The following is a 14,818-nucleotide window of genomic DNA, read 5'->3' on the forward strand; positions in this document are numbered from 1 at the left end:
GGATTCAGGAGTTGGGACGTCTAAAGCCGGAAAGAAGAGCCACTCTATTGAGGACAGAGAATTAGAGGGCACTTCCCCGTATCTGTCACAGAATGAACAGTTTCCTCCTGAAAGTTACTTCAGAAAAAAAATGAGGCAGTTTTTTCAGTGGATTAATTCCAAGAAAAAAATCACAGGGCAGGAAAGTCCCCAGCAAAAACCCAAGTTCACGTCAACCTTTGCACCGCTCCGAGACCCAGCTCAAAGTGCAGCTCTCGTGAGCTGTGGGCCTCCTGAAGCTCATGAGCTCATGGCAGCCATCGGGAAGATCCTAGAGGAGAAACTGGCATGGAGATACGAACCTGAGGCTGCAGAGTTAAGTCAGCAGAAGGGGGAACTGCAGGCCCAGGTAGAGCCTGACGAGGGACATCCCTCCAACTACGGGGCTCTCTCTGACCCACAGCCAGGGGAATGGGCAAGGACCACATCCTGCAGCCAAGATGCTGTCCCTCCTGACAAGAGTTTTCGTACAAGGGTTAGACAGAAAAGAGACAGGATCAGACAGCCCTGGAAAGTTGTGGCCTTCAAGGACCAGCATTTATGCCAGAGTCAACCCCCTTCCCCACCCTACAGGGAGTCTGTGCCCCATCCAAGACCCACCTGCATGCATGATGTATGCCACGTCCCTCCGGCCACCCTCACCTCTAATGAAAGCAGTGTGTTCAGAGATCTGACTCTTCTATTCAAACAGGAAATGCTTCTCCAACACTTCCAGGGAGGAAAAATGTCCCCAAAGAAATCATTCAGTCCTTGTTGAGAAAGCATTGCAGTTTTCACGAGAACACATCCTCTGATGAGAACCATGGTTAGCACAACCAAGGATACTGATCGTCCTCAATAAATGTTTCTGCTAAGAGAGAGTAGTGTTCTCTGTGTGGTGCTTTGGGGGAGTGGGTTTGGGGTTCGCAGTGCTTATGCTCAGGGAAAGGAAGGAGGGAAGTCAGCTCTGACTGATTTCCTCTTTTGGTTTCTGCAAGACGACCAGTCCCTTGTAGGGGGCCTGACAGTGGCTTTCTCAGTTTTATCTTGGGTCCTGTATTTGACCTTACTCAGATGTCCTGTACTGAAAACATTTTACTTTTTCATAAAAAGTACAAAAAGTTTACTCTAAAAACTTCCGGGCCTTTTCAAAATGAGAAAAACCCTTCAAGTCCAGAACTTGGCTCAACTTGTCTTTCCATCTGCTCCCTCACTATCCTGAACTATACACAGCTGCAGGGTGGGATGCGTTCCTCTGGAGGGATACAGCCAGAATTTCCCCTTGTTGCCTCAGAAAGTTTTGGAATTGGAAGTGTGGGGGTGTTTAGGCCCTGAGGTGAGTGGCAGGGGGAAATGTTGCTCTTGGATCTCTTGGTGAGGAATGAATGTCACCTGCTCCTAAGAGCCTTTCTCTCCCTCAGGAAGTCTGGGTGGTGGGCCACGTCCCCACGCCTCAGCTGACCCTAACGAAAATGGGGAGCAGTCCACCCTTCCCCTTCCTCTACCCTTCCTGGAGCAGAAGGGAGGAGAGAACTCGCAGCTCTGAAAAGGACCAGATAGGAATATTTTCCTGAAAACGGTAACTTACCTTCATTTAGAAAAAGTTGCTGATTCCTGAGTATCTCACAGGTGAGCAGTCAGTGCAGGTGTGTGTATGGGTGGGTTTTGCAATTGTGGACACTGGAGTGGCCAGGGCAGGGTCCAGGAACTGGGTGGGTCCCGCCGAAGAATCTGTTATATGTGGGGTGGTAATCTGTCTGGAAGGCACATTCTGAGCTCAACAATAAGGTCTCCCTGCATGTGAGGACACCTCAAGGAATGGGAGGAGCCGCTCCCGAGGGAAACTGCCTCAGGATGCCCAGCTTGGTAGAATTATTGCAAGACCAAGAGATCACCTGGCTATCATTTGTAGGAATGGTCATCGGGCAGCCACCCAGAATTTGGGGCAAAAGGAGACAACAAGTAGGGAAAAAGGAATGGTGGAGTGAGTGGAAAAGGAAGGAAAAAATGAGGAGGGGAAGAATGACCTTATCATCACTCCTCATGATCCCTGAGGGTCACTTCGAGCTCAAAATGTCCCTTCCAGACAGATTAACACCCCACATCCTGGCCATCCACTCCACCCAGCACTACCTTACCTAGGCCTCACCTCCTGGAGACTAATCAGGGCTGGGGGGAGCACAATGATACCACTGCAGCTAAGAGAACTTGGGATAGTCTTCGAGATTGAAGACAGTATCTCCAGGAATGTTGTCAAGGAGGTTGTCCTCTCATTTGGTGCCTGCCTTCCCAGCCATGCTACATCTTACACCAAGGTTACAGTAATTTAGGGGTGGGTTAGTTACTATATAACAAATACCCCAAAAGTTAGTGGCTTAAAAAACCAAGTATTTATTAATTCATAGTTTCTGTTGGTGAGGAATGTAGGCAAGGCCTACCTGGGTTCTCTGCTCCAAGGTCTCTCACAAGGCTGCAATTAAGGTGTCAGCTGGGGCTGGGGTTTCATCGGAAGGCTTGACTGGGGAAATACACACTTCTTTGCTCACTTCTATAGCTGCTGGCTGGATGCAGTTCCTCAAGGCCTGTTGGACTGAGAGCCTCAATTCCTGGATGGCTGTTGGCTGGAGTTGGCTGGAGGCAACCTTCAGTTCCTTGTCATGTAGGCCTCTCCAACATGGCAGCTTGCTTCATCAAAGCCAGGAGAGAGTCTGCTAGCAAGACAGAAGTCACAATCTTGTAAACTAACGAGGGAAATGATATCCCATCACCTTTCCCTTATCCTATTAGTCAGAAGCAAATCACGAGGTCCAGCTTACACTCAAGGGGAGCAGTTTATACAAGGGTGTGACTAGCAAAAGAAGGGATCTTTGGAACCTTCTTAGAACTCTTCCTAACACAAGGGTTTCTTCTTGGACATCCCACTGAGTTCACTGAAGCAAAAGTGACCAAAGGGACCAAGTGGATCCTTGTGCTCACCCATATCCACGTCATCAAAGTTAAAGCTGTTTAATGGCTAAGCGGAGTAATGTCTGGTAAGAAAAAGATCAAAGAGATTGAAGCATCCAAAGAAGGAGGGAAAGGTGGCATGGAGGTAAAGGTGGTGTGGGGTCATCATGAATGGTAAAGTGAAAGGAGCCCTTAGAACCACCTGCCTCACCACTGCCAGTATTCAGACTTAGAGGGGAGGAAAAATTAGGTGCAAGACGGCTCATCCTCGCTGCGCCACCGTATCTCCACTCTGCTCTAGCTCCCCGACTATAGGCCTAAAGAAGCAACCTTCAGTTCCCATAGAGATAGCCAGGCTTACAGAGGAAGCAAACCCTACAGCTTGCAAGGTTTAACTTCTGCTCTTATTGATATATTTAATATAGCACATCCAGCATTTCAAATTTGCTTCTCACAGCTTGAACATCAGAGAGGATGAATCACACAATCTATGGCAAAGCCAGTACTAGGGAATTCAGCATGTAGCTCCCATTCTGGGATGTTTTCCATGAACCCATTGCCAAAGAGCTTCTAACCAAGGGAGAGGTGGTGGCTCAAAAGGGCTGACTTACTGGCTGGGGTCACAAAACAAGTCATACCTGGTGCCCAGATATTTGCTTCTATTCAGAGAAACACTGGATGAGGCAACGAGACAGAATTTGCACACTCAGCACATCTAGGCAGTGAACTGTCCAAATGAGGTGACAGTACCACCCAGGAGTGATCCCACACTCTTGTTCTGCTTCTAGTACTGTTTTCCTTTTTCCCAGATTCCAGTTCCTATGGGAAAGCAGGACTCTTACCAAAAGAAGGAAAACGTATTAGCTGAACAGTGACTGGAGAGATGAGGATGAATTTCTCTAGAAACGGATTTCATGGGCTTGCTGCTTATACCCAGGGATCAGTGCTGTGCAGCTTGGGGGGCGCGGGGGTCTCATTTACATGATATTCTGTGGCGCCTGAAGAATTTTCAGTGACATAGAATGGGATGGGAATGGGTTACCTGAATTTTTATACCCTCAAGCCCACACTCCAAACCTAATGTCAGGGCGAATAAAATGCATGAATTGACTGGTACCTTGATGTGGCTTGGGTATGGGAACCCCAGATCCCAGCTTCAGGCACTGTGAATTTCTCTGGTACCAGGTGCTGCCTAAGGGAATCAGCTTTCTTGAGGCAGCCTTCACATGGATTAACACTCAGAACTGTGCCCTAATCTGCAGCCACAATGAAGGGGCCCAGGCTATGAGAAGGGGCTCTTCTCTCTCTCTCTTTTTTTTTTTAAAGATTGGCACCTGAGCTAACAACTGTTGCCAATCTTCTTCGTCTTTTTTTCTGTTTTTTCTCCCCAAATCCCCTCAGTACATAGTTGTATATTTCAGTTGTGGGTCCCTCTAGTTGTGGCATGTGGGACGCCTCCTCAACGTGGCCTGATAAGCGGTGCCATGTCCACACCCAGGATCCAAACAAGTGAAACCCTGGGCCGCCAATGCGGAGTGTGTGAACTTAACCTCTTGGCCATGGGGCTGGCCCCGGGGCTCCTCTTGAGGCCTTTCCTCTGGAACTTCCATTGGCCCTGGATCAGAGCCTAAATTAGGCTATTTTCCTGGGGTCACAAGGACACGTTTGGTCTTCCTTAGGGAGGCCAAGTGGAAGCTCAGAGATTTGTGGAGGCTGCCTCCCTATCTCTCCCAGGAGACTCGGCGTCTGTTCCTTCCTTCTATGGGGGCCCGGAGGTAGAGAATGAACTGAGTATTATGCAAGTTTAGCAATGCTTCACTGTGGGAGAGGGTTGGGCTGACAAGAGTAGGTAATTTTCCTTTGCAGGGATTCTTGCCCAGCTTGAGGCAACCTTCATTTGAAACAGGATAATGCTGTTTCTACCCTCCACCTGAGGGGACTCCAGAAGGAATAAAAGTTACCTTTCCTCATTTGTCTTACAGGAAGTTCTGGGCTTCTGGGTTCAGGAGTTATTAATGGCTTTCATGTTTCCTGAACCCAAGCAGAAGTTGTGAGATACCTGTCGTACAGTCCTGTCCAGACCCTCATGTGGGAGGAGACTTTAGCTGGCTGCTCCAAGGAGAGAGGAGATAGGGGTTGACACAAGTGCTGGGGTGAGAGAAGGAGAGTTGCCTAAAGGTAGCAGTGGCTCCAAGACCCTGAGAATCAGGATGTAGACACGAGTCCCTTAGGTGGACGGGTTCTGTGTGGAAGTCCTCTAGCAGACAGCACAATGTTTTAAGGGATGAAGTGATGATGCTGAGATGACTAATCATCAAGCCCCATCATCTTGAGAGCTGTCGCAAGACATGGCATTGCTCACACTTAGCACAGAGGCTGTGCAGCCACTGGCCTTTCAATGGGCCTGAAGGGCTTGGGCAATGAAAATCCCAGGGGCAACCAAGATGGACTCAAGATCACAGGCTCTTACCCACATATTTGATGGTGAATACTTAACTAAATAGGCAAAAAGCTCCCATTAATGACTACTATTGTATATCTTCCTACCCTTTAAAATGGGGTCTTCGAGCCAGATTTAATTTAATTTAGAAAAATTAAGTACTGCTTATTGTACTTCAATGTTGTGAAACAAATTTATGCTTTTTATGTATATTATCCCATTTAAACTTTACAATGCTTTGAAGTAGGTTTCTTTACCCTCTTTTATAGAAGGGCACGACCTGAAGGACAGAGAAGGTAATATATATTCAGAGTGCTAGCACAGAAGAGGGAGCCAGGGATGGAGAGCCCCATTACGCTGTGAGGGATTCTTTGGATGTAAATGATGGCAAGTACAATTCAACTGACTTTAAAAACAGGATCTGTTGACTCAGGCACCTGAAAAAGGTCTGGGAGTAAGGCTGCCCTCAGGCAGGAGGATTCATATTGGGGCTCAGCTGATGTCATCAAGTTTCAGTTTCTATCCATTTCTCTGCTCTAGATTCTGGACTGGCTACCTTGTAAGTCTGTCTGGCAAGTTCGTAGCTACATCTTCCAAACTAAAAGCACAGCTAAAAATGGGTTGTTTCTCCCACTAGTCCCTTCAAAAGTCCCACTGTGCCTTATTGTCTCCAGTTGGGTCACATGCCCAACCCTGACCAAACGCTGTTGCCAAAAGCATGGACCAATCTTTTTGGCCAAGCCTGACTTCAATGCCCTCCTTTAAAGTAAGAGCGTTAGTGATAAACAACTCCACTTGACATGGACTGAAACTGACAACGGGGTTAGATCCCCAGAGGGCAAAAGAAGGACTATTTTTAGAAGGTGAGTGAATGCTGAGTGTCAAAATAAAAACAAAAACAAAACGGATGTCTGCTTCAGCCCTCTCTCTCACCACCCCATTTCTGCCTTCTTGTCCAGAGTCATGCCATGGACTGAAGGTTAGAGTTAGAGGAAATGCCAATTCTGTGGAGGACAGGAAAGGAACTCAAAGTGGAAGGAATCAATCAGAGGCCCCAGCATCCATGCGGATAGACCATCCAATGATCTGATCTCTCACTGTCTGCTCCTTCTCATCTTAGAGTCCTTTACCTTCATTCCAGTTCAGTTACGGCCATAGCCTAGAACTTATCACCAGCAACACTTGTGTGTTCTGAAAAAATACAGACTGACATTCCACCCTTTATCCTCTCAGCTTATGCCCTCAGCATGCTAATTCCTCAACCTATTCAGGAACTACAAGCCACTCTATACTTTCTCCTGCTCACCTGACAACCTTTGTCTTCATTTCCTCCCTCTCCAAGGAAAACTTCATGGGACATCACTTAATCCTAAACCTAAATATACTGCTCTGCTCTAAACAGCCTACCCCCTTCTTTCATTCGTCCTGTCTAGCAAAATCCAACTCTGCCTTTTTTAGAACTGCCTTCAAATAAGGGCCTGCTTCCTCTTGGATAAAATCACACAAGTGTGTTTGTGCCCCATAAACTTCTGTTCTACATTTGTTGCTCAGCTCCACCACTGCCTCAGAATCCAGTCATTCCTCCTGTGTTACCATGTGCCAGACGTTCTTCCAAGCACTTGGGACACCCAGTGGAGGCAACAAACAGAGGCCCTGTCTCGGGGGAGCTTCTGTGATTGTTTTCTCAGTCAACTCGCTTGCCTAAGATCTCAAAACAATTTCACTTTCCTACACCTTGTCCACACTCCTCGCTCATTGATCATATGTGCTGGACCACCAGAGGGAAACACAGAAGTCATCAGATGGGAACTTTTCTTCATAAAAACGTCAAAACAAAACAAAACCAAAACCAAAATGAGATCCTCCATCTCTTCTTTCCTCCTTCCTTCCCACCATACTGAAAGGTTTCCCTCAATGCTTTTCTTAATCCTCCCCACCTGGGATCTGCCCGCCCTTTCCAAGTCGCAACACTTTCACATGTGTGGACTATCTGCCTTAATTATCTACTTTTCCAGAGGACCAAGACTACATTTACCTCATCACAGCTGGAAACACCAAGCAGAGCTCAGAATGCTCCGGAGGAAGACATTGGCAATGGGAGGGAATTATGGGGAGGTCCTGCCCAGCATGCTCTGGAGCGGGGCCACGTCTTGGGGCAGGGCCTGAGAGACTCTGAGAGCCTGTTTGGCTTCTTGAGGGCGACGGCACCAGCAACATGGCCAGACATCTCACCTCAGGCTTCTGGAAGATATGAGTTGAGATTTAATTCAAAGACAGGTTCTGAGGAAGGTTTCTGGATGCCTGAGTGACCTTCCCCACTGCCCAGCCTGAAGGATCCTTTCCTCCATCTGCCATTTCCATTACGGTGGGCAGGCCCTCACAGCCCCTGGGCCCCCAAACTCTCACTCCAGGCCCAGCCTTAGAAGGCGCTCAGAGGCCTGGGGGCAGGGCTGTGCCTGCCCAACACCACCCCCTTTGACGATGGCACTCTTAGGAACTCCACCAAGGTGAGAATAGTAATAAATAGAGTAACAATATTGACAACTGTTAAGGCTTCACCTTACACTGGCTGCCTGGCCTTGCACAAGTAGCCTGAGTCTCAGATCTCATCTATTATGCGCAGATACTGACGTGTACTGATAGGGTTGGTCCTCGGAACTGGAATGAATGAGTAAAGAGTTTTGAACAGTGTTTACCTAACACTAGAAGTTTAATATGTGCTACCCATTATTATCACTCATTTAAAATGCTAGGCCTCCTCTTTATTATTTTAGAAGTATCAATTTACCACTCATTCATTCTTCCTTCCTTCAGAATGAATTTATTTAGTACCTAACATGTGCCAGACACTATGCCAGGCTCTGGAATACAATGGTAAGCAAAAAGGTAGAGTCTCTGCCTTCATGGATCTTACAGTCTAGAGGGGAGATCAGGCAGAAATTAATCATACAAGATTGTGTAAATGTCCCATGTTACATTCTATGAAGGGTTCATGAGCTGGTTGTCGGTGCCAAGGGAGTTTAAAACATGGGGATTTGGCCTAACCAAGGAGAAGAGGGTCTTCCTCACCCATCCCTCAGGAGCTGATAAGGCTTAAGAGGTAAAAGGTGAGTAGGAGACAACTTGGCAAAGCAGGGAGGGAGAAGTGTTCCAGGCAGAGGAATCTGGGTGATGAGAGCAGAGAGAGTGAGGAGGGAGGAATGTGATGCAACAAGAAGAGGGAAAAGCGTGGGAGGCACAGATTAAGCAGAGTTCTCAGGGCCAAATCAACTAGTTAAGTCTTTGGAGTAATGGGGAGCCAGGGGAAATTTTTAAGTTAGGATTTATTAACTATATGTGTAGGGTATTCAGATTTTAGTTGTATTATTTGAGTTTCCAAAAGATTACTGTAAATTAATACTGTGAATTAATGAATTACAGTGATTTAATGTGAAGAATGCTTTGGATGGGGCAAACAGGATGTGAGAGACCAGTGAGAAGGCCACTGCAGTAATCTACGAGAGAAATGATGTCAGCATGGACCACAATGGTGGTGACCAAAGTGGAGTAACGTGGACGGATGTGAGTGGCATGACTTCATTAATTCTAATAAGACGGAACACTTTTCCTTTTGTTTCACTCCAGTGCCCAAGAGGTACAGGTTGGTGCAAGATGTGGGGTCTTTTATAGAGTTGGACAAGTCAGCAGACACGAAACATTTGAAAAGGCTGCTTGAACTGCTGACTAGCCAAAATCAAAGAGGAAGTTGACCTTCAACCCTTTGTTTTATTCCAGCTGCAGAAGTCATTTTCAGTTACTCTCTGACTCAAGTAAACACCACTCCCTGTCACCTTATCCCTTTGAGGGTTGGTTCACTTCTACATTTTCACTGGGACATGATTCTCACCGACAGTAGAAAGTTCGGCACCCAGACCTGCAGATGTGAAGACACTTGCTCCTCTCTCGAACTATTAGCACTTCTGGGAAACACGTCCCAGTGCCAAACTGTTCTGGTCCTGAAATGACCCCGTTATTTGGGGACGTAGTAAAGGAAATTGCATGTTTTAAACCCCGAGCGGCACTCTCTTTGGACATCGAAAGGTGTAAATGATAAAATACTTACTAGACTTAAAGACCGGGGAGTAAACGGGGGGCTGGATGCTGCCCAGACTCTGTGTGTCAGCAAAACATATCTGAGCTCAGCGAAGTAACCCAGGACCAAGTGTTTTCCTCAGTGGAATAATTAGACAACAGAGGTGGGCAATTTAGGAAAGATAACTTCTTCTGTCCCTGCTTTAGAATTTCTATTACAAACAAAACCCAATCCTTAGCAAGATTTAAGAGCATGGGACAAAGACTGCTACATGTTGAACTGCTGGGAGTGGGCCCACGTTGTATTTATCTTTGTATCCAAGCACATCCGCAGTGCTTGCCACGAGGCAGATACTCAGTGAATGCTGGGTGGATCAAGGATTCCTCTGTGTTTTCATGGGGTATTTATATGGTATGGGAATTCAGTCATTTTTTGCCCCACTAGGTAGAGATGGATGCTTTCTGTTCTCCATGTTTACTTTGAACACCATTTAGCTACAGGGATGTTCTAACATGTAATAATAAGGAAACCAGCTATAGTACTATTTTATATATACAGGCAGATACACTTTCTGACCACGTGCAGATATGAATGCTCTCCCTGGAAGATCCTGTTGTAACCTAAATTGCACTAGAATGAGGTTAGAGATGGGGAAGAAAGGGAAAGTAAGGTAAAACTCACAGCTTAATTTCTAGACAGGATTGCTGCTTTAAAAATGAATTTCAGGTGCTTCTTGGCATACTTGACCCAAGCACTGGAGATTTAACAGTGATTTGTGATTTGGTGTGACCCAGAACATGGCCCAATGGTCCTCTATCCTTTGAAGCAGTCAGTCTGTTCTCCTGATTGCTGTTCTGGACTTTCTCACCATCACTCCCCATCAGGGCCCCATTCCTTCTGCTCTGTCCTAGTGGAACAGTCCCTTGACCGTCATTCTCCCACTACTCTAGTCTCGACTTCTCCTCGTTGCTAGATTACTCTATTATTGCTTCTCAAATTGTGGTTCCCAGACCAGCAGCATTAGCATTGCCTGGGAACTTATTAGAAATGCAGATTCTCGGGCCTCACTCTGGACCTACTCAAGAAGAAACTTTGATGTGGGGCCCAGCAATTTTAACCAGCAAGGTAATCTCCAAGGTGAGAACCACTGCTGTACGTAAAGCTCAGTTCTGAGCATATCACCCCTTTGCCCAATACCCTTTATTGCTTTCCTGCCGACAACCACATGAGTGTGTGTGTGTGTCTGTGCGTGCCCTTCTATCCAAGGCCTTCTGCAATCAAGCACCAGCTCATGTGTCCCCACGCAGGGAGGTGTGTTCCACAGTCATCCTAATGGGTTACCTGCTCTTCCCTCTGCTCTCCTGCCACCTCTCTCTGTTAATGTTGGGTCCTCTGCTAGAAATACCCACCTCCTCCCTCTCCTTGGAGAAAGCTTACTCATTCTTTAAGGCTCACTGAAAAATTAATATTTATCTAAGGAATCCATACCTGTGCCTTCAAAACCAAATAGTACTGAAGGCTTTATAAAGAACCACGGCAGGCCCTCCCCAACCTCACAACCCCAATCCTTCCTATCCCCCCAGTTCCATTCCCCATGGAAACCACTTGAGCCGTTTCTATCATAGTTGTTCTGGTGTTTACCTCTATTTATATAACTAATATGCAAATACTTGTATTTAAAAGTAATTTTAAAATATTAGACACTAACTTCTTGCCGTGGTAGATAAAATTTGAGTAGGTAAAATTGCAGGTGGATAAAATTTGGTCGACACCCCATTCCCCTCTTCACTCTTCTCAATCTGTCCTGACTTAAATCTTTATTCATGCAAAGTTCATCTTGGCATGGAAGGTGACCCCTTTCCTGGAACGTGTTCAGAGACTGCTCCTCCCCTGCTCCCACAGAGCTGTGTATCTCTCTGAGTGCACTGTCCCCCTTGCCCTTCCATGTTTGTATGTATGTGTCTCCCATTCCCACCAGCTTGTAAGAGCCAGGAAAGTCTAATCCGTCTTTTATTTTCTCTGAATCCTCCCAGGGCAAAGCACAGGGCCTGGGATATAGTACACACTGAGCAAACGTGGCCAATTTAACCGTAAAGTAAAATATCTGCCTGACCTTTGAAGCTTGCTGGTGTGACAGCAGTACTTGGAATGAGTCTTCCCGTTCCAATGTGGTTTTCCAACATTATTGTGGGGAATAGTAAACTGGAGTCAGGAGACTTGAGCCACACCACCTTCTTGGTGACTTCTTTTAAGACCTTGGGGAAGGCACTTAATGGTTTTGCTTCCGTTTTTTCATCTATAAAGTGGCAACAATAATATCTATGGACCGAGTTGTAGGGAGGACCAAATACAACAGCACAGGTTATCAGGTATAAGGCATTACATTGATTCCTTATGTTTAAAACAAAAAGGCAAACCATTTTCTGGTAGCACATAGGGCTATAACGAGCATTAAAACCAACCTTTAAATAGAAAACTTTATTTTTAGATGATCCAGGGGGTCTTTCTTCCAAGATCAGCCTAAGATTTTTTCGGAGGAAACTGTATTCTCATTGTCCTGAAATTTGAAGCAAGAAAATTCAATCATTTAAGACCATTTGCCTATTCTGACTTGTTGATGAGAAATCACCACTACTGCCACCCTTTTAGCCTCTGAAGGGATTGTAAGCTTTGTCTTGATGTGATGGCTCAAAAATAAAATCTACCAAAGGCACGTTTTCTAAGCCTTGTCTGGCTCTACCCATTAGAAAAGTGTGAGCTACTGTTCTATCAAAACTAATTCTATTTTAAATCTACAACCAAGTCTCAATTACCAAGGTTAATGGGACTACATGCATACATAATTCTCTCTTACATTTATACAGTGCTTTTAACTTCTTCAAAGCACTTTTCACTGTACTGCATATATAAAACAGAGGCATTTTTTTAAATCCACAAATAAGGTAAAAAATAAATCTTAAGATCAATAATTTCAACTTTGTACCTGTCAAAAGCTATTAGAACTTGAAAAATTGTCTAATAGGACTTTCATTGCCCTACTCTCCTCTCGACCCCTCTCAACTAAGGCCAGAAAAGACCGAAAGATCTGGAGAAATCTCCAGAGGAGAGGAAGCCAGAGAGGGAAGGAAGCCAAGGACCTGGGCCATCCACAGCCTGGATCATTAGCTCCAGCGTAATTGAGAATAACTGACTGTATGTGTGACTATGGCCAGAAAATCCAGAAAGAGATGAAAAGGCAAAGAAAATGACGTGTGAGTAACAGTATTTACAGGGTCTGTCTTTGTCATTCTCTCAACAAGCATTATTGAGTGCCTACTGTAATGACAGGTGCTTTCAACAAAGAGGATGGACACAGCAATGAACAACCCAGGCAAGACTGCTATTTTCATAGTGATGACCTTCCTGAATGGTGCAGACAGACAACAAACACAAAGACACACAACTTCACATAAACAAGAAAACTTCAGGTGGCACTAAGCTCTGTGGAGTCCATAAACACAGGAATGTGATAGAACCTTGGGGAGGGGATGCTGTTGTAGATAAGGTCACCAGGGAAGGCCTCAGGGTATCTGAGCTGCAATCTGCGAGAAGAGAAGAGCCCACCCTGTGCAGGTCTGCAAACCAGATGATGGAATGAGTGAACTCGCCAAGTATGCTAGAGGGAGAGGGGTCCAGGCCAGTTTCAAGGGGTTCCAGGAAAGTCACTGTTCTGTGGTTATTCACTTTGTGTCCTTTTGGGGATATTACTAAAATCTCTCCAGGACCCCGGATTTATTGCCTCTACAATGTGAGTTGCTAACACTGATCAGCTGGACAGGGGAGCGCTGAGAAATAATGGGTAAACAATTGTGAGGAGCCACATAAATGCTAAATAATGCTCACGGTAATAAGCTTTTATTAAAGTCAGCACATTGATAGGCAGCTCACAATCAGATACCTTGGCAAATGTGTGAATTGACGTGGCTGCTCCCTGTGCACACCAGCACCATCCTTTAAAACAGAAAAAAATAAATGAGCCTATGGTCATGATATTCGAAGTAGTTAGTGATCAAACAACTGTCTGGAGAGAAAGCTGGTGTGTGAAGTGTACAATGGGAGCAGGAAGATAACGGCACATCACAGCCCAGCTCACGCAGAGGATAACTCATGAATTGACTGGATGCTTGCTGGTGCACACACCATCCACTCCAGGGTGGTACTCTAACCCCATCAGGACTAGGTGCTGCCACCAAAAGCCCCAGCAGACAGGAAGGGGAGTGAGAAGGAGCCAGAACAGAAGCATCTCTGGCAGCAGCCCTCTCTGGCCCTCTTGGCCTTGGAAAGCCACCCCTCGGGGAGGACTGAGCAGCCAGCACCAAGGGCCCTACCTTGGAAGGGCACCAAGGAAGTGGTGGGGGGGTGTGAGGGAGGAGGGATGAGCAGTGCATTTCTCCCTACGAGAATGAAATATCCCAACGCCAGGAGAGACTTCAGTTGTCGTTAAAACTGAGCCTCCCCACACAGAGATATGAGTCCACCCCTTAGAAGCAAATCTTCCTCCCCCAAAACCTCCCCCCAAAATATAACATTAACACCACAAAAAATGAATTCTTTTTTGTGGGTCCTACCATCTCTTTGATATAAATACACAAGTGCCTAAACATTCTTTCCCATCTCCCATCCCACATCGGCAATCAGATTGTCACACACACACACACACACACATACACACAAGCACATGCTCACACAAATACCACACACACCCAACTCCTTTGTTAAGCCCTGGCTCAGCTATTATAAGGTACCTGTGGAGTGTAGGTCACATAGTAGAAAAGTTTAAATTACTGTTGCTTCTACTCTGAAAAGCAGACAGGAAGAAAAGACAATAAAAAAGGAAACACTTATTTTAAGGCTGAGACTAAACACTCTACTCCACGTTGACTGAGGTCACTTTCCCACTGTGGGATGGGGAGAATCGAGATGATCTCTGAGGTGCTATGAACCCACAGTGCAGACTTCACGTTTTGAGGCTTGACTAGAAACGACGGGGACGTGAAAAAGAACATGGCGAGATAATCCTAGTCTTCAGGAAATTATGGTTTAAACTGGGCTGGAGAAAGACCAAGATCCTCAAAAAAACCTAATTGATTTTAACCAAATGGAGTAATTTTAAAATGTTAAATACACTGGGATATCATATTAAAAGTATTCTGGGAGAGCATGCCGCATGGGACGTGGTAAGTGCTGAATTTCCTGCTGCTAAGGGAGGCATTCCTATCTGCCAGTGTCTCATGCTGCTCAGACCTGAATCATTCATTTAGGTAGACCATTTGTCCAAGTGCGTCATTTCCCAAAACAGCCAA

General features: G+C 45.9%; 1 protein-coding gene across 9 annotated transcripts in view; it reads right to left on the minus strand.

Annotated features, from left to right (window-relative positions):
• LOC138922301 (ATP-binding cassette sub-family D member 2-like) overlaps window positions 1–14,818 on the minus strand; it is a 155,810-nt gene that overhangs the window by 52,506 nt on the left and 88,486 nt on the right. For 5 of the 9 annotated variants that reach the window (XR_011435374.1, XR_011435372.1, XR_011435371.1 and 2 more), the window contains 3 exons: window positions 11,939–12,033; window positions 11,590–11,772; window positions 2,457–2,726 (listed from right to left, as the gene is read on the minus strand). The gene's annotated coding sequence lies outside the window, so the exon portion shown is untranslated. Of the gene's footprint in view, window positions 1–2,456; window positions 2,730–3,602; window positions 5,013–11,589; window positions 11,773–11,938; window positions 12,034–14,818 lie in introns of those variants that run through there. The other 4 variants (XR_011435369.1, XM_070259049.1, XR_011435376.1 and 1 more) reach the window with 3 other exon arrangements.

The sequence above is a fragment of the Equus caballus genome, unplaced genomic scaffold (assembly GCF_041296265.1).
Source record: "Equus caballus isolate H_3958 breed thoroughbred unplaced genomic scaffold, TB-T2T haplotype2-0000713, whole genome shotgun sequence".
In the NCBI taxonomy this organism is placed as follows: Eukaryota; Metazoa; Chordata; class Mammalia; order Perissodactyla; family Equidae; genus Equus; species Equus caballus.